Source organism: Apodemus sylvaticus, chromosome 2 (genome assembly GCF_947179515.1).
Source record: "Apodemus sylvaticus chromosome 2, mApoSyl1.1, whole genome shotgun sequence".
NCBI lineage: Eukaryota > Metazoa > Chordata > Mammalia > Rodentia > Muridae > Apodemus > Apodemus sylvaticus.
In genome coordinates this window covers 165,484,317-165,506,295 of record NC_067473.1, presented here as the reverse complement: position 1 = coordinate 165,506,295, position 21,979 = coordinate 165,484,317, and the positions used below count along the sequence as shown (strand labels likewise).

At 39.3% G+C, this 21,979-nt stretch overlaps 2 long non-coding RNA genes across 2 annotated transcripts in view; one reads left to right on the top strand and one right to left on the bottom strand.

Annotated features, from left to right (window-relative positions):
* Positions 1–21,979, top strand: part of LOC127679272 (uncharacterized) — a 44,233-nt gene that overhangs the window by 16,043 nt on the left and 6,211 nt on the right. Inside the window, exons 3-4 of the long non-coding RNA XR_007976716.1 lie at positions 12,837–12,991; positions 18,161–18,213. This is a non-coding gene — a long non-coding RNA (uncharacterized LOC127679272). The remainder of the gene's footprint in view (positions 1–12,836; positions 12,992–18,160; positions 18,214–21,979) is intronic.
* On the bottom strand, positions 363–21,117 carry LOC127679276 (uncharacterized). Its single transcript, XR_007976721.1, has 3 exons — positions 18,599–21,117; positions 7,605–7,707; positions 363–3,706 (listed from the first exon to the last, which is right to left on the bottom strand). It is a non-coding gene; the product is annotated as an uncharacterized LOC127679276 (long non-coding RNA).

Genomic DNA, 21,979 nt, shown 5'->3' with positions numbered 1-21,979 from the left:
CCTCAAGGTGACATATGACTTCCTTCAAGCAGGGCTTCCTACCACTTTAACATGCTTATTTCAAACATATCTATTAAGAAAGAATGTTGTGCATATGCATGTAATATTCACAGCATGTTTTAGTTAGGCATGAGGAAATTCTTGCCTCTCAAACACTGATAGATTTCGAGTCCTGGGTGTGGGGTGGCTTTTTCCTTTCTGTGTTCCTTTACTTTCCCATGTCTTTCTATCTTGACTCACATTGACAGGAGGAGGTGAATGTCATACATAACAGTGTCACAGTGAAACCCAGAACAAATAAACTCAATTTCCTAATAAAAAAGGAGTGAAGTTGGACTTCGATTAGATGCTTACATTACAAACTTATCTCAAATTCTAGTGCTTACATGTAGGATGTTTAAACTTTAGTGCTTTTAGAAGGAAACAGTCTTAGATATGATACTAAGAGAAAATGTAAATACCCCGCAGGTTAAACTACTGCATCTGTAAAGGCGCCATCAAGAAAGTGCAAATGTCAGCCACCACATGGTTGACACTATGTGTAAAGGTCAGTCACCAAGTGGAAAAAATACGTGTAAAGGTTAGTCACCAAGTGGAAGAAAATATGTGTAAAGTTAAGTCACCACATGGGAGAAGATAGTTGAAAACTGTATCTGTTAAGAATTTTATGTGTTGGGCATATAAATGTTGAGAACAATTGGAAATTTAAAAGATAATGTGTATACAGGTGTGTCCACAGACCACCCCAGCCGGTCATGGGGGTCCCTGAGTTGAAGGTTCTTAAAGTCCAGGTGGGTAAGGATTCAGCGGTGACAAACAGAAACAAACACAGAGGGAGTTTGAATCTGAGTGTATTTTGCAGCTCTCAAGTAGGAGATTTTATACATTAAACCAAACATGACACATCTCTTAGAAACCATATCCAGTGAAACAATCACAAATACCAAAAAGAATCACTTGGCACAGTAAAAAAAAAATCATCTAAGCATTACAACCCTGAACTACATGTTCAGTGAATCACAAACAGAACAGGTAACATTATCATCAGAAATATAACAGTTGTAAAAGAATATATTCAATAGGGCGATCATTCAAGGCTAGTGGCATATTCCCAGGAACATAAAGATTAGTAAATCTTTATGGTCATTGCTCTTAAATGCTGGACTAACTTTCCAGCCCCTATGATTAATTATTCCTTAACATCTAATGCCTGATTTTTTAATAAATCTTCAAAGCATAAATTTAAACTATTTTACTTCTTTCTAATTAAGGCTTTCTTTACCATATACCAAACCCCACTTCCAATGACACATGTGTAGCCATAGGAAATTTTATTGTTGGGAAAGTTTTTATCATAATAATTTTGTAAATGATTTGAAAAGTAAAGCCTTGGTTTCCCTGGAGATAAGGTCATGTTAGTGACCTGTCTCAAGGGGTGGTTTTGCACCCATTATTCTTGCTTAAGATCATTGTCTAGGCTACCAGGAACCTGTAAGTAAGGAAAGGAATGAAAGAAAACAAAACAGAAAAATTGCCATGAGAACTACCGCTCAATTGTTTTCTCCAGCTAAGAGTTCTACAATCAGTTCCAGGAGACCTCCTTCTTTTGAAGTATAATGCCTCAGTCTGTGGAACTTGTCACATAAATTCTACTGGGGTCGGTGTGGCATTCAGGGAGCAGAAGAAAGTACCAGGTCCCCTGTAACTGGAGTTACACCATGCAAAATGTGAGCCACGCCATGTGAGTACTAGGAACTGAACTCAGGTTTTCTGCAGGAAGAACAAGTGCTCTTAACCCCTGAGCCATTCTAGCCCAAAATGATCCACTTTTTAAACAGAGAAAGAGGTACCCATGATGACATATACCTGTGAAGTCAGCACTCAAATGTTAGAACTTTGAAGCGTAGTGAGTTTCAGGCCAGCCAGAGCTACATAATGAGATCCTGTCTCAAAGCAAAAACAAAATGATAAAGACTTGAAAGGAAATGGTTAAAACTTTTGTAAAGAAGGGATTCAAAGTGGCAATTCAGTTGGCAGTCATTAGAGACTGAACACAGAAAAGTTGTGTAGCATAAGGCTTACTTCACATTAGAGTGGAATCTTCCTCAGGCAATGTTGGCAATGATATTGGAGAACTGACAAAATACTCCCCGTGTGGAGTGTAAAACATAAAATCACGTTGGAACACGGACTGGTACTGGAAACACCTGAGACTTTGAGCCCAGTGTCCCACTAGTATATGTGATACATAGAAAAGAGATAAATGCCCGTGAACACACAGATGCTCATCCATGGAGACGCACATAATACTCATACCCTTGACCACACTTCGGACATTTGTTTTCTCTCTAGAACTGCAGAGTGGTTTCCTTCTTTAATCAGAAGGCCTCCACAGCCTGTAGCCCCTTGTTAATACTCTCCCAACTTCTCTAGTTGTTGGACATTGAAACCCTAAATGCTATACAGCTGTGTTCAAGTGGCCTGACCTATACCGGGGTCAGCACTCAGGTTATAAATCTCTCCATTCATTCATCGAAATTGTTGTGATTCCATATGATGTGTTTGTTGCTGAAACTCGCAAGACTTTAATAATATTGTATTTAGGCAACAAATAGTTTCAACAACTAGTCAGTTGCCAAATTTGGTTCTTAAAGTAAGATGTAGGCAGCAACTTATTTTAACTTCATTGCTTCCTGTTTTTAAAGGAAGAGATAAAACACAGTTCTAAATATTCACAAACATCCTCTTTGTGGAGGCTCTGTTAACATAACTGTGGGTAAAAATACATGTAGACTCTGACATATAAAAGCTACCCTCTGCTCAAGGTCAGACATGAATGTTTTCAAACCAACATCCATCCCAGTTCCTTTCCCAGAACACACAGTTCTTTTTCTAGCATTGATAATATTATCATCATAACACAATGATCTCAGCCTTTTCATCTCTCCAGACTAGTAAATTCCCAGTAGGCACTGTGTCAAGTCTATCTCTTCCAGCAATACCAAAAAAATCTTTTTAGCAATGTAAAGATTGCATAAATATAAATTGTGATTAAATTCTGTAGTGCCCAAATTTATTCATCTTAAATAGTTTGGGACTATGACCTTTTTAACATTTTTATTTATTCATGTTACATACCAATATCAGCCCCCCCTCCTCCCAGTACCCCCTCCTGCATATTCTACCCCATACCCTATTCCCCTTCTTCTCTGAGAAGGGAAACCCCACTCTGGGTATCAGGCCCTCCACATGCCCACCTCCCCCTAATCCCCCACCCCTGGCACATCAAGTCACTGCAGGACTAGGCACATTCTTTCCCACCGAGGCCAGACAAGGCAGCCCAGCTAGAGGAACACAGGGTCCACAGGCAGGCAATGGATTCAGACTCAGTCCTAGCTCCAGTTGTTGGGAGACCTGTCTGAAGACCAAGCTGCACATCCACTAAATATAAGTGGGGGTGGGGAATAAGTCTAGCCCATGCTCACTCTTTGCTTGATGGTTTAGTCTTTGAGAGCCCCCAAGGTTCCAGGTTAGTTGATGCTGTTGGCTTTCCTATGGTGTGCCTCTCCTCGAGTCCATCAATTCTTCCCTCAACTCTTCCATAAGACTCCCTGAGCTCTATCTGACATTAGCTGTGGGTCTCTGCATGTCTTTCCATTGGCTGCTAAGTGGAGCCTCTCAGAGGACAGTTATGCTAAGCTCCTGTCTGTAAGCAAAACAGAGTAACATTAATAGTGTCAGGGATTGGTTCTTGCCCATGTAATGGGTCTTGAATTGGGCCAGTCACTGATTGGCTATTCCCTCTGTCCCTGTATATTTTGCAGACAGGACAGAATTTAGGCCTAAGGATTTTGTGGGTGGGCTGCTGTCATTCTCCTTCCACAGGAAGTCCTCGCTGGCTACAGGAAGTATCCACTTCAGAATCCATATCCCCCACTGCTAGGAGTCGCAGCTGGAGTTGTCCCCATAGACATTCTGGGGCCTCCCCCATCCAGGTCTCTGGCACATCCTAGAGATTGTTCCCCCACCTCCAATATTAATTCTTTCTCCCCTGCTCTCCCTAAACCCGATTCCTACCATCTTACTCCCCTTTCCATCCCCTCTCCCATCCTGTTCTGTCCGTCCATCCACCTCCAATACCTATTGTACTTCCCTTTCTGAGAAAGAGTGACCCAGCCTCCTTTGGGCCCTCCTTGTTATGTGTCTTCTTTGGGCTTGTAGATTGTAGTGTGGTTACCCTTTACTTTAAAGCTAATATCCATTTATAAATGAGTTATACTATTTATACCCTTTTGGGTCTAGGTTACTTCACTCAGGATAATATTCTCAAGTTCCATCCGTTTGCCTGCAAAATTTATGTTGTCCTTGTTTTTAATAACTGAGTTGTATTCCATTGTGTAAATAAACCACATTTTCTTCCGTTGAAGGACATCTAGGCTGTTTCTAGTTCCTGGCTATTAAAAATAAAGCTGCTATGAATATAGTTGAGCAAGAGTCCTTGTGAGATTGTTGAGCATCTTTTGAATATATGGCCAGGTGTGTGGTGTACCTGGGTCTTGAGGTAGCACTATTTCCAATTTTCTGAGAAACTAACTTATTGCTTTCCAGAGTAGTTGGACAAGTTTGCACTCCCACCAACAGTGGAGGAGTGTTCCCCTCACCAGCATGTGTTGTTCCGTGAGCTTTTATCCTAGCCACCTAGTCACTCTGGTGGGTGTAAAGCAGAGTTGTTTTGATTTTCATTTTCTTGATGACTAACAATGTTGAACATTTCTTTAAGTGTTTCTTGACAGAAATTCCTCTGTTGAGAAATCTCTGTTTAGCTTTGTATCCCATTTTTAAATGATTATTTGGGTTGTTGTGTAACTTCTTGAGTTCTTTATATATTTTGGAAATGACTCTCTGTCAAATGTAGAGTTGGTGAAGATTTTTTTCCCAATCTGTAGGCTATCATTTTGTCCTCTTGACAATGTCCTTTAAGTTGCAGAAATATTTTAGTTTCATAAGGTCCCATTTATTGATTGTAGATCTTAGCATTTGAGCTATTGGTGTTCTGTACAGGAAGTTATCTCCTATGTCAAGAGTTCAAGACTATTCCCCACGTTCTATTCTATTAGATTAATGTCTCTGTTTTTATGGTGTGGTTTTTATATACGTAGACTTTTGCTTTTGTGCAGGGTGATAAATATGGATCTGTTTGCATTCTTCTATATGCAGATATCTAGCTAGATTAGCACCATTTGTTGATGACCTTCTTTTTCCATTGTATGGTTCTGGCTTCTTTATCAAAATTCAAGTGTCCACAGTGTGTGGGTTTATTTCAGGGTCTTTGATTCGATTCCATTGATCAACATGCCTGTTTCTATACCAATCCCTTGCAGTTTTTATTACTATTTCTCTGTAGTACAGGTTGAAATTAGGGATGGTGATACCACCAATAGTTCTTTTATTGTTCCTGATTGTTTTAGTTATCTTGGGTTTTTAATTTTTCCACAAGAAGTCGAGAATTGTTCCTTCAAGGTCTGTAAAGAATTGTGTTTGAATTCTGGTGAGAATTGCATTGCTTATGTAGATTATTTTTGGCAAATGACAACTTTCACTATGCTAATCGTTTGGATCCATGAGCATGAGAGATCTTTCCATTTTCAGATAGCTCCTCAATCTCAGGCAGACTCATCAGACAAGGCCAAAAAGCAGCCATGTTCTTCACCAAAATACTATAAAAACAGTCTCTAGGTCACATACTGAAGTTCTTCTGTAATTGAAATCTCTTGGGCCAGGTCTGCACAATTCAAATCACTCTCAGTAACAAAGTTCTCCATATTCCTATAGGATAGCTCATTAAGCCCCCATTTAAAACATTCCAATGTTTTTAAACTCCAAAGTCTCAAAATTCACATTCTTCCAAACAGAAGTATGGTCAGGCCTATCACAGCAATACTCCAGACCCTGGTAAAACTTCTGTCTTAGAGTTTTACTGCTGTGAACAGTCACCATGACCAAGGCAAGTCTTATAAAGAACAACATTTATTTGGGGCTGGCTAACAGGTTCAGAGGTTCAGTCTGTTATCATCAAGGGGGAAGCATGGCAGACATGGTACAGGAGGAGCTGAGAGTTCCACATCTTCTTCAGAAGGCTGCTAGTGGAACACTGGCCAAGATGGCTGATTCTTAAGTAATAATTTTGATATCTGAGTCTCATGGAGATTATTTCTAGAAGATATTTTGTAAATATCTTCTTTGAACATTTTATAATGTTTTTGTGGAGGAGCAGATGTTACAACAATTATATTGGAGTTACTCTGATAATTTAATTCTTTACCTCTCTAGGGACTGTGTTAAATCTTGTTTTTGAAGCAGTATAGCTGTCTGAAACTTTCTAAACTATTTTTGTACACTACACATTGTCTCTTTTCATACCACCCTTAAAATTTTGTTCTGTTGTCTCCACGGTTAGCAAACTATCTGACAAAAACCCCTTGGAATTCTTCCTTCCTAGAGTAGAGAAAAAAAGTATAAATCCTTTAACTCCTAATACACTTGAGCCTATTCTGTGTCTGCCCCTGAGAAAACAAATGTATCAAAAATCAAATACTCAGTTCTGATATTTGAAGAAACAGCTCTTCATTGCTCTCTAGGCCCCCCTCCCCCCACCCCCATCCCTCACTCCCCACCTTTCAGCTCCCCCACTGCCTCTGCTACACCTGAAACATAAACTGCCTTTCCAGAGGCTCATGGGATGATAGGCTACAGGAGGATACACTAAAGTGTAATCAAAATATACTCATATACAAAGTTATCAAAATAAAAAACAATGTATTCAAAGAAATATGTGCTCACTGTCATAAGTATTCAGTTAAGACTCAAGCCACACTTTGTACTAAAGCTGTCCTACAAACAGGTACTCTTCAACTCAGTGTGACTGACTTGTGACTGTGGACTTTCTGGTAGAACCAAAGTGATGGGCTTCAATTGAAACTACACTTAAAATGCTAGATTTGAATCTTGGCAGGCTAGTAATATGAGGCAAGAATTTTCTCAGGACACTAGGCACTGTAGTTGTACCTCCCCATCAGCCATCTGACCAGCACAGACACTGAACACTGTGTGGCTTAGCTATGGTGCTCAGTAGGTAAAGCATCCAAAGGGCATCGTAAACTTATGATGGCTTTAAGGTCAGCATGCTGATCTCAATTTCAGATGAAGAGCACAGGACTTACTTCAAACAGACTATGAGACATGAATCATTAAACAGAGGACAGATTTTTGACACTTCCTACTCTACATCATTCTAGCTTGCATTAGTTTGAAATGTTACTTACTTCATACATAATGGTAATTCATTCTTCAGCACTCCTAAATATTAAATGTATTATCATCAATACGATGGCAAAAATCTCTGCAGATATGATAAACCAAAAGGCAGGACTTCGGTTCAAAGTGACACTGTTGCTTGAACTTGGGGATAAGTTAATAATGCTGTAGATTCTGGGCCTGAATTTAGTCGGCCTCATCACCTTAACCTTGTTGCCTGTCAACAGTATACACGGGAGAATCAGCTGCTGATCACATGTCTGACTCAGCTATATCTCACTGCTACTGACCTTTGTCACAAGACTCCATGTCACCAGAGTAACAGAAGATCAAATTCTGCTGCCAAAGCACAGAACACAGCCAGCTTCTCAGATTTCATCTGTGTTGCATTTCCTTAAATATCAGTTGCAGGAAAAAGCAGCAATTGAAACAGAATGCTTTGGATGGTAACTAAAACAATGCATATGCTATAATCACCTCTGAGAGTAATACCCTGGTATGTATGGATGGTCCTAAAAGTATGAAGAAAATGTTGTACACATGGCTTCCACTTACTAAGAGTTAGTTGGCCTCCCTAAATTTTGAAGGTCAACTATTCTATTGGCCAGGCCTTTCTGACTCATTCCTCTCATAATCAGGCAAAAGGGTCTGTTTATCCAGAATGAGAAAAGTCTTTCTAGACAGTTGTCATGCTGTGCCTAGGAGACATCTATTGAGCTTCTATGACCACCTCCTTCTGTCAGCTCAGTCTTTAAAGCAATACAGAGGCTATCCTGTGAAGAAAGGACAATAACGCACAACATCGATACTAAGGGATACTACTACCCTTGGATTTGGCTTCCATCAGATGGAAAAGAGCCTATAGCTAATAACTGGGATCATTTGAATATCAAACCATGCAACACTAGGGAAAATATATTAAGGCACTTAATGCAATACAAATTATGACTATCACAGGAAGGGGCATTCCGGGACTAGTCCACCAAGCAGACTATCTCTCTTCAAATACATGGGTTGTGTTGTGCTGTCACAATGACTAGGTGAGGGGTGAGTTAGATGACGCTGTAGCTACTGGCAAAGGTCTCTGTTTCTATCTCTCCAATTATAAGCATGTGTCTTGTGCTGCCACAGTGACTATGCCTACTAGACTAAAGGTGAGGGGCAAGTTAGAGGATGCTGTAGCTACTGGAAAAGGACTCTTTGTTTTTCTCCACTGTATACATGAGGCTAGACAGCTTGTAGGTTCTGAAGATTTTCCTGTCTGCCTTCCCTTTCTCCATAGGAGTACTGAACTTTTACATGTATGCCACAGAGATTGGCTTTACTTAAGATTGGGGGATTTGAGCTCAGATCTTAATATTCACTGGACAAGCACTCTACCCACTAAATCATCTCCCTTTCCATTTGTTCTAGCTTCATTAAATATTAGGAATTTTCAAAATTCCTCCCTGATTTCTTCAGCAGCCCACTGTTCAAAACAGTGTTGTGTTGTTCTGTCTCAAAGTATGTGTGTGTGAGGTCAGTGTTGCTGTTGACTTCTAATTTCATTCCATTGTAATGAATTCTTCCTCCATTTAATTGAAGTAGCCATTTAATTCAAATTTTCAGCAATTTTGATATACAATATATTTTGCTGTGTTGTAAAAATAGTAATATATGAAATCCACAGTTATACGTGACATGGGTTGAAGCTCCTCCTGAGACATCCACACTGTGAAGGAAGCTGTGGAATGTGGGAATGTCATGAATGTGGGAAGAATTTATGACTGACACGACAGGAAAAGCACTGAGGGCAGAGCCACATTTGCAGCTCTGCCTTGTCCTGAAGGTCCCTGTGGATGTAACATCATTCATCTGAGTGAAAGGACTTCATCTGTCAGAGCTCAGGGAGTGGAGGACTTGGGTCTATGGGGTGTGCTAACTCTTCCAAGGGTTTTCAGGTCTAGAGCCTTAGAGCAAGGACTACAAATGTCCCCAAGTCAGACATTCACACATTATAAGTGAAGAAGAAAAGCAAGGGTTTCCTTAAAGACCCCTTCTGTGGTCAGAGTGGAATTGTACCAGGCGCTCATCACTACACAGCAGTGCAGCAGTCTGCTGGCTGTGAGCTCCAGGAGACAGGGGGTGCGCAGTCATAGCCTAGGGCTCAGACTCATCCTCCAGGACAACTGAAGAAGGAAACAAGGGGAAGGATATATGAGTCTCACAGCTCACTTAAGGCTCAGTGAACTTCCTCAGCTGTCTCTGCTGATAGCCATTTTACTCAACATCAGGGTCCATCTGTTTAATTTTTTTTGCAGTGCTAGGAACTGAACATAGGGCATCATGAATTTGAGGCATGCGTTCCATCACCAAACTATGTTCCCAGCCCCAGACTGAAGATTTTATCAATTACACAATAGTTTCCATCTCGAGTCATGATATTGTACAATCAAATATAAAGAATTCATGAAAATAGTCTCAGCTTTCATTACACTGCAGCCTGAAAACACTTGAGGACTTATTTTGTTCTTTTTCAATTTATTAAGGTTTGCTTCACTAATGATGGCACCATCAATTTTAATGGAGGGTCTATGGTTCATTGTGAAAACTATTTTCTTTCCATTGTGTGCAGCATTCTATATGAAATCCAATTGATCTTCTGTTTAATTTAGCTCTAAGGTTTCTCTGCTCATTTTTTAATTTGAGAGCGCTATCTCAATGTGAGAATGGTATATTGAGCCCCCACGCTTACTATGTCAGGGCCTAAGTGGCCTTTTATGCACTTCAGTGTTTGTTCAATGATAGTTGCGAGCTATTTATTGATAGTCCCTTTCATGAGTGTGTAGGGGCCGCTTTACTTCTTCCAACCTGTTCAGGTTGCAAGTCTACTTTAAGAGGCTTTTCTGCAGCTTCCGCTTGCTTGGTATTTCCTCCTCCAACCTTTGCTTCTCAGTTTGTAGATGTCTTTCCAGTTAATGATGTGATTTTCTTAAGGCGATCAAATAGGCAGATCTTGTTATTTGATCTATTACACTGTGTCTTTTCATCAATTACTTAAAGGCATTTGTGTTCTGGGCTGTAATTGAGAGGCTTTGTTATTGTTGTTTCTTGTTATCATTGGTTGACTTAACCCTTCCCAGGGTTATGTTCAATGTCTGCTGTATTGCTATGCCAAACATCATCTATCCCTTCCCAGGTCTCCTCTGCTTGTGTGCTGGTTTTATGAAGTGCATTCTTCCCAATGAGCCTCCTTCTTGCTCTGAGTATTCCTTTAAGAATGTTTTGAGGAACTGACTTGGCTGTCATAGACATTAACTTGTGTTTGTCTTTATATAGTCTTATTTCTATATCCTATTTCAATAGATAGTTTTGAGAGGTCTATCAATCTTGATCAAGAGTAATTTTCTTTCAAAGTATGAAATGTATCATCTGTGCTTCCTTGGCTTTTATAGTAGCTAACAACAGCTTTGATGTTATTCCCCTTTTTCTGCCTGTGTCTTGTTATTTCTCCATTGTAGCTTTTAGTTCCATTCTTTTGAATGCATTTTTTAGATCTTAAGTATGATATGTTATTGCAAGGCTTCTCCGGTCATGTCTTTTGGGGTTCTAAATATCTCTCATATTTAGATGTTTCTCTATGCTTGGGAAATTATCATTGAATAGCTCAGGTCCATTGACTGTTTTCTTCATGTACATTTGTTTAGTATATATATGTATTAATAATGCAACCTTGTTCTCCATCCCTGCAATGTTTCTTCTGATTAATTTCCCTCCATTGATGGCACTTTCTGCGTTTTGCTGTGGTTTTCTGTTTCTTTGCTTGTTTTTAGAACATCATTTATTCTTTGATAATTGTATACACATATACAATATATCTTGATCATATCCATCTAGACTTCCCATTCTCTCCAAACATAATTTAATGTGTATCCTCCCACCTTCCTGTCAGCTATTTTTTTCTTTATAAATCACAGAGTCCAATCAGTGCTGCCCACTAGAATGTTGACTGGGCAGGTAACCACACCTGTGTTGGTATGATTAGAATGCCCATGCTATGACAAGAAGCCTGTGGTTCATTCTGCCTTGTCTTTGTTTGATTCTCTCACCTGTAGGCTTTCTGTTTATTTGGTTGGTTGATTTTTGTTTGTTTGGTTTTTGTTGTTGTTTTAGTTTTTGTGGTTTTTGTTTTTTGTTGTTGTTGTTGTTTGTCAGTGGTAAAAGTGGGAATACTTTTGGTATCTCTACTTCCTTGCTGAGTTTTTTTCCTCCATATTTTAATTTTTTTCCCTTTAAGTTACTGATCCTTTCATCCATTTTGGTAACTTTCTTGTCTTTACCTTGAATAGATTTTGGAACTCTTTTTGTCCAGTCCTTGTATTACATTATTTATCTGTTCCTTTTGGTTCTCTGTTTGGTCACTGAACATTTTTTAAGCAGAACTTTGAGATCTTTGGCCTATCTTCTTTGTTTTCCCATGTTGAAAAGCTATCAACATGTTTAAATATCTTAATGGGGTATCATAAAATGTTGTAAATATATATATATATATAATTTTATACAACATATATATGTTAAATATAGTTAACATATTTAACATATATGTTAAAGCTTCAAAAGTATGTAGCCTCAAATAGCAATCAAATGGGATGGCAGGTATTAAATGAATTCTATTTTTTTTAGAGTGCAGTGACATATATTAATAATGTCAATACTCTGGAGGCTATGGCAAGAGGTATATGAATTTGAGGTCAGCTTGGGCTATATAGTGAGAACTTGTCTCAAAAATAGAAACAGAAAACCCAAACAAGCAGTCCCCACACCTTTAAAAAGAAGATTTCAGTACTTTTCCTGGGAAGTCCATTCTTGCCAAATTCCCCATCTTGGTTCATAACATGATCTACCCAGTTGTCCCAGCAAAAGATTGTTCCTTCTTCACTGCACCATGTAGATGAGCACCAGTTCAGTTCCTCACATGTCCTTTCCACCATTGCTCATGTTGCAGCATTTCTCCTACAGGCTGGGCTTCTCCTCCTCCTGGCTCTGAGCCTGCCTTTGCCATGGGTACTCACATTGTCCTCAAACTGAGTCTGGTCAGGTTTCTCTCCCTGTAAAATACTTCAGAGTCAAGTCCAAAGTCTTATAATCTGATTCTTGTTTACCTGGTAAAGGCCAGTAGTCTCGGACCTCTCACTGTGCATGCCCTGTGTTCTCATGGGACTTCTGTGAGAATGAATAATTCTGGACACAGGACCCATGTTTCACTCATTTCTATTCTTAGGATCCAGAATCATGTCTGGCAATGAGAGGGCAAATGTTTGTGGTATTGAGAGGAAATGAACAAGGCTTATCTGTAGCAAATATGTTGCCAAGGGACACTGACTATAAGAATGACTATGATGAAAAAGTGGATTAAATATTTGTAAATCTAGTAAAATACATCCCCAAAACATTCAAAGTAAAAATGATGATTGTTTTAAATGTTTGATTAGTTATTAAGTTTATTTATTTTCATTTTGTGTACTTGAATGTTTTCTCTGCAGGTATACTCTGCGTGTCTTGTGTTTATGGAAATCAAAAGAGGGTGTCTGGTCCCCTCAAACTGAAATTAGGGATGCATGTGAGCCATGTAGGCGAGGAATTACCTTCCAGAGAAGCAAGTGCTTTAAGCCACTGAGTCATCTTTCCAGTTATAGAGGTTTGATTCTACTTTTAACTTTTTTGTTTATTTATATTTTATTCTATAAAAATATTTATTGATTAGCTCTGTACCCCATTTTTAAGAGGGTTATTTGGTTTTCTGGGGTCTAACTTTTTAGTTCTTTGTATATATTGGATATTAGCCCTCTATCTGATGTAGGGTTGGTGAAGAAGATCTTTTCCCAATTTGTTGGTTGCCAATTTGTCCTTTTGATGGTATCCTTTGCCTTACAGAAACTTTATGAGGTCCCATTTGTCAATTCTTGATTTTAGAGCATACACTATTCTGTTCAGGAACTTTCCCCCTGTACCAATGTCCTCAAGGGTCTTCCCCAATTTTTTTTCTATTAGCTTCAGAGTGTCTGGCTTTATGTGGAGGTCCTTCCAGTTTTCTAGGCTAATATCCACTTATCAGTGAGTACATACCATGATTGATCTTTTGAAACTGGGTTACCTCACTTACTATGATGTTCTCCAGCTCCATCCATTTGCCTAAGAATTTCATGAATTCATTGTTTCTAATGGCTGAATAATACTCCATTGTGTATATATACCACATTTTTTGCATCCATTCTTCTGTTGAGGGACACCTGGGTTCTTTCCAGCTTCTGGCTATTATAAATAGGGCTGCTATGAACATAGTGGAGCATGTATCCTTATTACATGCTTGGGAATCCTCTGAGTATATGCCCAGGAGTGGTATAGCCGGATCTTCTGGAAGTGACACGCCCAGTTTTCTGAGAAACTGCCAGACTGATTTCCAGAGTGGTTGTACCAATTTGCAACCCCACTAGCAGTGGAGGAGTGTTCCTCTTTCTCCACATCCTTGCCAACACCTACTGTCTCCTGAATTTTTAATCTTAGCCATTCTGACTGGTGTAAGGTGAAATCTCAAGGTTATTTTGATTTGCATTTCCCTAATGACTAATGAAGTTGAGCATTTTTTAAGATGCTTCTCAGCCATTTGAAGTTCTTCCGGTGTCCAATGAGGTACAAGAAGAATGGAGGAGTGGCCCCTGGTTCTGGAAAGACTCAGTGTAGCAGTATAGGGCAAAACCAAAACAGGGAAGTGGGAAGGAGTGGATGGGAGAACAGGGGGAGGGAAGGGGGCTTATGTGACTTTCGGGGAGTGGGGGGACCAGAAAAGTGGAAATCATTTTGAATTATAAATAAAAAATACATCAAATAAAAAAATGCATGAAAAAAATTATTTATTGAATACATCCTGGACACACTAACGGATTTTTGTTACGATATCAAGCAATACATGTTTTTTTTTAAATAAAATTAGATCTTGTCATTATAATTGGAGTCCTATCTTTTTGTTTCGGGAAAATGCATATTAATTATAAACTAGGAATTAAAATGAACTTCCTAATCTGTGATCTTGTCTTCTTCATGCAGATCATATATACACGTATTGAATAGCTATTTGATATAAAATGTGTGCCTTATGAAAAGGAAAAAGAATAAAATGTTATAATTTTGTGACTGGTTATTTAAACTTTCAACGTAAAAAAGATAGCTATGCTTCACATCCTGACTTTTTCTTATAAAAAGAAAAATCTGGAGGCAATCTACTTTTAACTTAATATTATATCTTTAAAAATTTTTGTTACTTTAAGATGAAATGATCTATAAATATCTGTCAGATCCATTTGGTTCATAACTTCTGTTAGTTTCACTGTGTCTCTGTTTAGTTTCTGTTTCCACAATCTGTCAATTGCTGAGAGTGGGGTGTTGATGGTCTCCCATGATTATTGGGTCGGGTACGATGTGTGCTTTGAGCTTTAGTAAAGTTTCTTTGATGATTGTGGATGCCTTTGCATTTGGAGCCTAGAAATTCAGAATTAAGAGTTCATCTTGGTAGATATTTCCTTTGACCAGTATGAAGTGTCCTTCCTTATCCTTTTTGATAACTGTCGGTTGAAGGTTGATTTTATTCAATGGCTACTCCAGCTTGTTTCTTGGGACCATTTACTTGGAAAATTGTTTTCGAACTTTTACTCTGAGGTAGTGTCTGTCTTTGTCACTGAGGCGCATATTTTGTATGCAGAAAAACACTGGGTCCTGTATCCAGTCTGTTGGTCTCTGTCTTTTTATTGGGGAATTGAGTCCATTGATATTGACAGATATTAAGGAAGGGTGATTGTTACTTCCTGTTATTTTTGTTGTTGGAGGTGGAATTATGTTTGTATGGTTATCTTCTTTTGGGTTTGTTGGAAGATTACTTTCTTGCTTTTTTTCTAGGGTGTAGTTTTCCTCCTTGTGTTGATTTTTTTTTTTTTTTATCTATTATCCTTTGTAGGTCTGGATTTGTGGAAAGATATTGAGTAAATTTAATTTTGTCATGGAATATCTTGTTTTCTCTATCTATAGTAATTGAGAGTTTTGCTAGGTATAATAATAGCTTGGGCTGGCATTTGTGTTCTCTTAGGGTCTGTATGACATCTGCCCAGGATCTTCTAGCTTTCATAGTCTCTGTTGAGAAGTCTTGTGTAATTCTGATAGCTCTGCCTTTATTCGTTACTGACATTTCCCCCTTACTGCTCTTAATATTTTTTATTTGTTTATTACATTTGGTATATTGATTATTATGTGATGGGAGGAATTTATGTTCTGGTGCAACCTATTTGGAGTTCCGTAGGCTTCTTGTTTGTTCATCAGCATCTCTTTCTTTAGGTTAGGGTAGTTTTCTTCTATAATTTTGCTGAAGATATTTACTAGCCCTTTAAGTTGAGAATCGCTCTTTTCTATACCTATTATCCTTAGGTTTCCTCTTCTCATTGTGTCCTGGATTTCCTGGATGCTTTTGGTTAGGACATTTTTGCCTTTTGTATTTTCCTTGACTTTTGTGTCAATGTTTTCTATGGTATATTTTGCACTTGAGATTCTCTCTTCTATCTCTTGTATTCTGTTGGTGATCCTTTCATCTATGACTCCTCATCTCTTTCCTAGGTTTTATAACTCCAGTGTTGTCTCCATTTGTGATTTTTTTTTTATTGTTTCTATTTCCGTTTTTAGATCCTGGATGATTTTGTTCATTTCCTTCACCTATTTGATTGTGTTTTCCTGTAATTCTTTAATACAGGTAATTCTTTCCTGTAATTTGATTTTTGTGTTTCGTCTTAAAGGCCTTCTAGCTGTTTACCTGTGTTCTCCTGTATTTCTTTAAGGGAGTTATTCATGTCCTTCTTAATGTCCTCTATCATCATCATGAGACGTGACTTTAGATCAGAGTCTTGCTTTTCCAGTGTGATGGTGTATCTTGGATTTGCTGTGGTGGGAGTATTAGGTTCTGATGATGCCAAGTAACCTTGGTTTCTGTGGCTTATGTTCTTATGCTGGCCTCCCGCCATCTGATTATCTCTAGTGCTACCTGCCCTCGACCTATCTCACTGGCGCCTGTCCTTACTGTGATCCTGGTTGTGTCAGAACTTCTCAGAGTCCAGCTGTGTCTGTGATCCTGTGATTCTGGAATCCATACACCTGAGATCCTAGGTGTGACAGAGCTCCTGGGAGTTGAGCTGCCTCTGGGACCCTAAGATCCTGACGTAACCAAGCTCCTGTGATCCTTTGATCCTATGATCCTGGGCATGTTAAAGCACCTGGGAGTGGCAGGACTTTGGGTGTTGTGGGACTAGAGATTGAGCCCAAGGTCTACTCAGGGCTCCAATCCAGACTGGAAGGAACTCATGCCACTGGTTGGGCAGGGTTCCTGAGTTCCTGGATCCTGCTGGTCCCAGTTACTCCTGGTGGTGTTGCGACAGATGTTGTGTCTTCCTAACCTCTGGTTCTATGATCCTTGGCATGTTAGAATCCCTGGGAGTGGAGCTTCCTTTGAGTGTTGTGGGACTGTTTTCAGAGTTCCTGCCAAGGTCTGCTTAGGGCTCTGGCCCAGCCCAGAAGGAAACAATGTCACTGCAGGTATTGAATTCTTGACGTAGGCTTCCTAGCCCAGCCTGTCTCCTGTGCTTCCTTCTTCCTGTTAAGGTGACTTCACCCACTTTTTACATACCAGTCCTCCTCCTTGTGTTAGGTGGGGCAGATGTTGGGGGTTGCTTATCATACTTCTGCTATTTATTTTCTCCACCTTTGGACAATATACACCACCCCTACTCTTCACCCACATCCTTCACAGGTTTCTGAAGCTTCTCAGGCTCTCTACAGTGCAGGTGGGAGGTTGGTGCACTGACTTCAGACTCCTTTAATTTTTTGTTGAAGCTGTGCCCATGCATAGGCCTAACCAGCCCCCTTTGCTGATTTCTGGTGTGTGGAAGCTGCATTCTACCCAACTCTACATTTTTCTTACTCAGGATTGAGCTCAGATTGCTTACTCCTGATGTGACAGAGGAGAGAGATTATGTGGGCACTGTAAACACCATCTAGAACTTGCTCAAAGTCCTCTGGGGACCAATTCTTTCTCTACCTGGGTTCAGCTTCACACCTCAGTTTCAGGTAGTGAGAACTGCTTCTCAGTTCATTGGGTACTTGCCCTTTCAGGCCATTTTCTTCTTCCAGTGCCTTTGTGGTAGGATTAGTCAACCTACCTGAGGAGCCAAGCAGAAATGGCAAGCAGCCCCTAACCTCCTGGTTTCTCTTCCTTCTTCCTTCTGCCTCATATAAAGGGAAGGTGGAGTAGTGTTTTCCAGGTAGAACCAGTCTCTGGCTGCTTCTCTCTCTCTCTCTCTCTCTCTCTCTCTCTCTCTCTCTCTCTCTCTCTCTCTCTCTCTCTCTCTCTTTCTCTCTCCTCTCTCTCTCTGTAGCTGTTACTTTCTTTCTTCCCCCAATACAGACCCAAAACTCTTCCTCTATGTCTCTTCTGACTTTTCTTATTTTGACTCTCTCCTTTATTGGCACCCACTGAGGCAGCCTCTAGTATGATCTTAGAATGAAGCCCTCTCTAAATATTATTAAGTTTAAATATTAAGTTCAAACTATCAGGAAATGATAAGCCCATGTGGGGTAATAAAAGGATTTGCACAGAAATGGAAATTGCCTAGGTACAGAGTATCTTGAGGATTGCTGATTATAACTTGTTAGAGACATTAGAAGGCTTGCATTAATATCACTTCTGAATGTACAACGGTTTTGGTTGCTATGCATGTTTGGCCTGACAGTTGAGGAAGAATTCTCATAATGCCCTGCCTCCTTTGTTTCCTGTCAGATACACTGTATAACATATCTTCAACCATGAAGATCTCTCTTGGCGCTTCTAGAGTAAGTTCAACAAGAAGGATTTTGTGTCCCAGTAAAACTAGCTGTATCTGATAAAATAAATAAATAAATAAAAATTCTGGAACATGCTGAAATAACTGGAAGATCATGATATTGCCTAGAGACTACAGGAGGTTATAACCTCCCTAGTGGTTTTAAGGATTTGTTCCATTCACATTCATTTAATAAGTAATATAAAATGTTTGTTCCTAGCCTAGAGGACAGCCAGATGGACATTAGCCAAATGTAAATAGACTTTATTCCTTTATATTTGAGTTTCAAGGTTCAAATGTGATAAACAATAATCATTCTATTTCAGTTGGCCATTCGAGCAAATGTCAATTTGAGTAATGTTTAACTTAGGGATCATAACAGCACTTAGACTTACCTTCACCTTTTCCTGTAATCTAAGACAATGGTGCTAGTCTTCTAGTTACCATAAGGAAATAAAGTAACAGCAAGCAGTTTTTAAAGTCTTCTTCCTTCAATGGGAATAGTATAAATACTTTATATTTTCATAATTATTTAAACTAAATACTGTGTTGATACACTATGTTTATAATTGTCTCTTTCATGTCTTCTTTGTTATAGCTAAGGATATATATAATTCTATGTGTCTTATACATTAGCATCCCTTCACATCCCAGAATACTACAAAGTAGAGCATTTTTGACTGAAGGGTCTTCAGAAGCCTTGTTTGGGCTTTCTTTGGGTGGTGATGGGATTGAATCCAGTGCATCGTGAATGCTATACACACACTCTACTACTAAGCTTGTTGCATTTTTGTCAAGAGACTAATGTGAACTTTCCTACAATAATATCCACTCTGTACTTAATATGCAGTTTCATTATTACAGCAACCCTGGGAACCAAAACCACATTTTTTATTTCCTGAGATTATAAGACAGTTTAAATAGAAAAGCCAGGGGCTCAGACCTAAGCAGCCTTCCTTCACACTGCTCCCTCCATCTGTGTTCCTGAATTCAACCCTGGCTATTGTATAATCTGGCAACTTGATGAGCTATGATAAAGGATGCTGATAAAGTAAGAGCAGGTGTGTATTTAGGCATGGTAGGTATGGGGAAAAAAACGTGAATGTATCAGACTTGTGCATAATCTCATTGTTCTATTGCTGAGACAGCATGGCATGAGGTTCCAAACCTCATCTATCTTGGGACTGGCATCCATTTAAAAAAAAAAATAAAATAAAGGGGAAAAAAAGCCTGAGAATTTGACCTGAAATAGAACTCAAGCTGCACCCATGTACCAGAAAGGACTGCATGGCTTGTCCTTGGCCAGAGTTACTCCCTAGCTACTTCCTAGCAACAGTTAAAGATTAATCTGTTTCACCTGTACTTTCAGACCGTTTATGATTGCCTACGGTCTTGCTTCAGAGCACCCACCTGTTGGCTTACAGTCATTCTATTATGTGCTTGCCAGACTGGACACCCCCCTTTTTCACCCCCTCACTTGCTCCTATTTTCCTATTAAAACGTGTCCTGCTGAGGGCTCAGGGCTGCTCCACCTTCCCTTCCCATCCTGCTGTGTCAGGGTTGGGTTGGAGAAGAGTCCAAGCCTGAGCTTGTAGTAAAGTGACCCTAATATTATCACAATGGAGATGGCTCCTTAGTGTTCTTTTGAGGTTCATGGTTTATTCCTGGCACAACAAACCACAGCAATTCTTACTAAGGAAAGCATTTAATTGGGGATGGCTTACAGTTTCAGAGATTTAGTCCATATCATCATGGCAGGGAACATGGAGGCATGCACCGAGAATGGTGCTGGAGAACTGAGAATTCTACATCTGCAATCATCAAGAAAAGAGAGCCACTGAGCCCAATTTGGGCGTCTGAACCCCAAAGCCCACCTCCAGTAAGACACTTTCTCTAAGAAGGCCATACCCACTCCAACAAGGCCACATCTCCTAATCCCTCTCAAGAATGGCCACTTTTCAGTGACCAAGAATTCAAATTAAAGAGCCTACAGGGACCATTCTTTTTCATACCACCACAGTTAGTTATTATCTGTGCTGTAAGTAAGTTATCAGTTTGTTGTACATGACTTGGAAGTATTCCCTTTCCATAGTATTTGGTTAGTAGTCAAGACTTATTAAAAAAGTCTGACCAACCAATATGAAATATGGTTGAATATGAACCAATATGAACCAGAGTCTGTAGGACATCTACTAACAGTTTCTTCTCTCTCTCTCTCTCTCTCTCTCTCTCTCTCTCTCTCTCTCTCTCTCTCTCTCTCTCCTATCCTAAACAGAAGAGGACCAGGAGCACATAGACATGATAGCAACTGAGACAATTTATTAAAGAAGAGAAAGGCACTCTGGAAACTGGAGATGATATTATAGAGAACTAAGAAGGGGGAGGCCTGGAGCTGAAAAGTCTTGCCCCAGAACCATGACATTTATAGGTCATTTATAAATAGCGCCGCCTTCCCCTTGAGACCCCCCAGGCTTTTCTTTCACATGCTTTATTCTGTAGCCCCAAATGAGTTTCCACTTTTTTTCCCAACTAGCTTATTTTATAAGTTAATCAGATGATTCCACCCCAGGCTTCTCTTGTGGTATCACTCTCTTCTGGGACATGTATGTTTCACAGAATCCTTGAAAATACACCTCTATTATTGCAGTTCATTCCTATCACTCGTAACCATAAGGCGAAATGGGGGAATGTGTACTTAAGTGTTCCCTCAAAAACACCTTATGCATAAGGAAGGCAAATAATAAAACTAACTTAACAAACTTAAAACTTACCTTTAATCCCAGCACTTAGGAGGCACAGGCAGGCGGATTTCTGAGTTTGAGGTCAGCCTGGTCTACAGAGTGAGTTCTAGGACAGCCAGGACTACACAGAGAAACCCTGTCTCAAAAAAACAAAAAGAAAGAAAGAAAGAAAGAAAGAAGAAAGAAAGAAAGAAAGAAAGAAAGAAAGAAAGAAAGAAAGAAAGAAAGAAAGAAAGAAAGAAAGAAAGAAAGAAAGAAAGGAGGGAAGGAAGGAAGGAAGGAAGGAAGGAAGGAAGGAAGGAAGAAAGAAAGAAAGAAAGAAAGAAAGAAAGAAAGAAAGAAAGAAAGAAAGAAAGAAAGAAAGAAAGAAAGAAAGAAAGAAAGAAAAGAAAGAAAGAAAGAAAAACTTAAAACTCTTCATTCTCCCATAGGGGGGAAAATATAATATTGAACAAAAAAAAAACAACCCAATTCAAGGTCACATTTTCTATCATATACAAAAATCTACAGTTGAATGTATAAGATATGTTGGGATGTCATCAGTGGAAGGTAAAGGGAACATGATAGAAAAGTGGATCCCAGCAAAGCACAATGATCTACATCCATGGAAATCTACAGGCATGAAATGTCATAATTTAGCTCATTATTTTGTGAGGTAATTAAAAGAGATAATTAAAATAGAAGGGATTAAGTTCATGATATTTTGAAATGCCATACTTCACAACTACCAAGCTATCATGAAACCAAAGACGGTTATTTTCAAAGAGGTGGAAAACTTTGGTTATCTGTAGCACAGTTGCTTTACCACAACTTCTTATCACATCTACCAAACGGGGGACGGGGAGGGGGGGGAGGGGGAACAACAAGAAAACCCACATCCTTGTTTGAAATGTGCTAACCAGCCCCATGACTGCTTGGAGTCTCATGTGTTTCTTCAATTCAGACAGCTTTTGTCTGGCTTGCTATTTTCTTTTGAGAATATAGTCTCTCTCTCTCTCCCCAAAAACATGGTCTTTCTTGACACCTTCTTTCTTT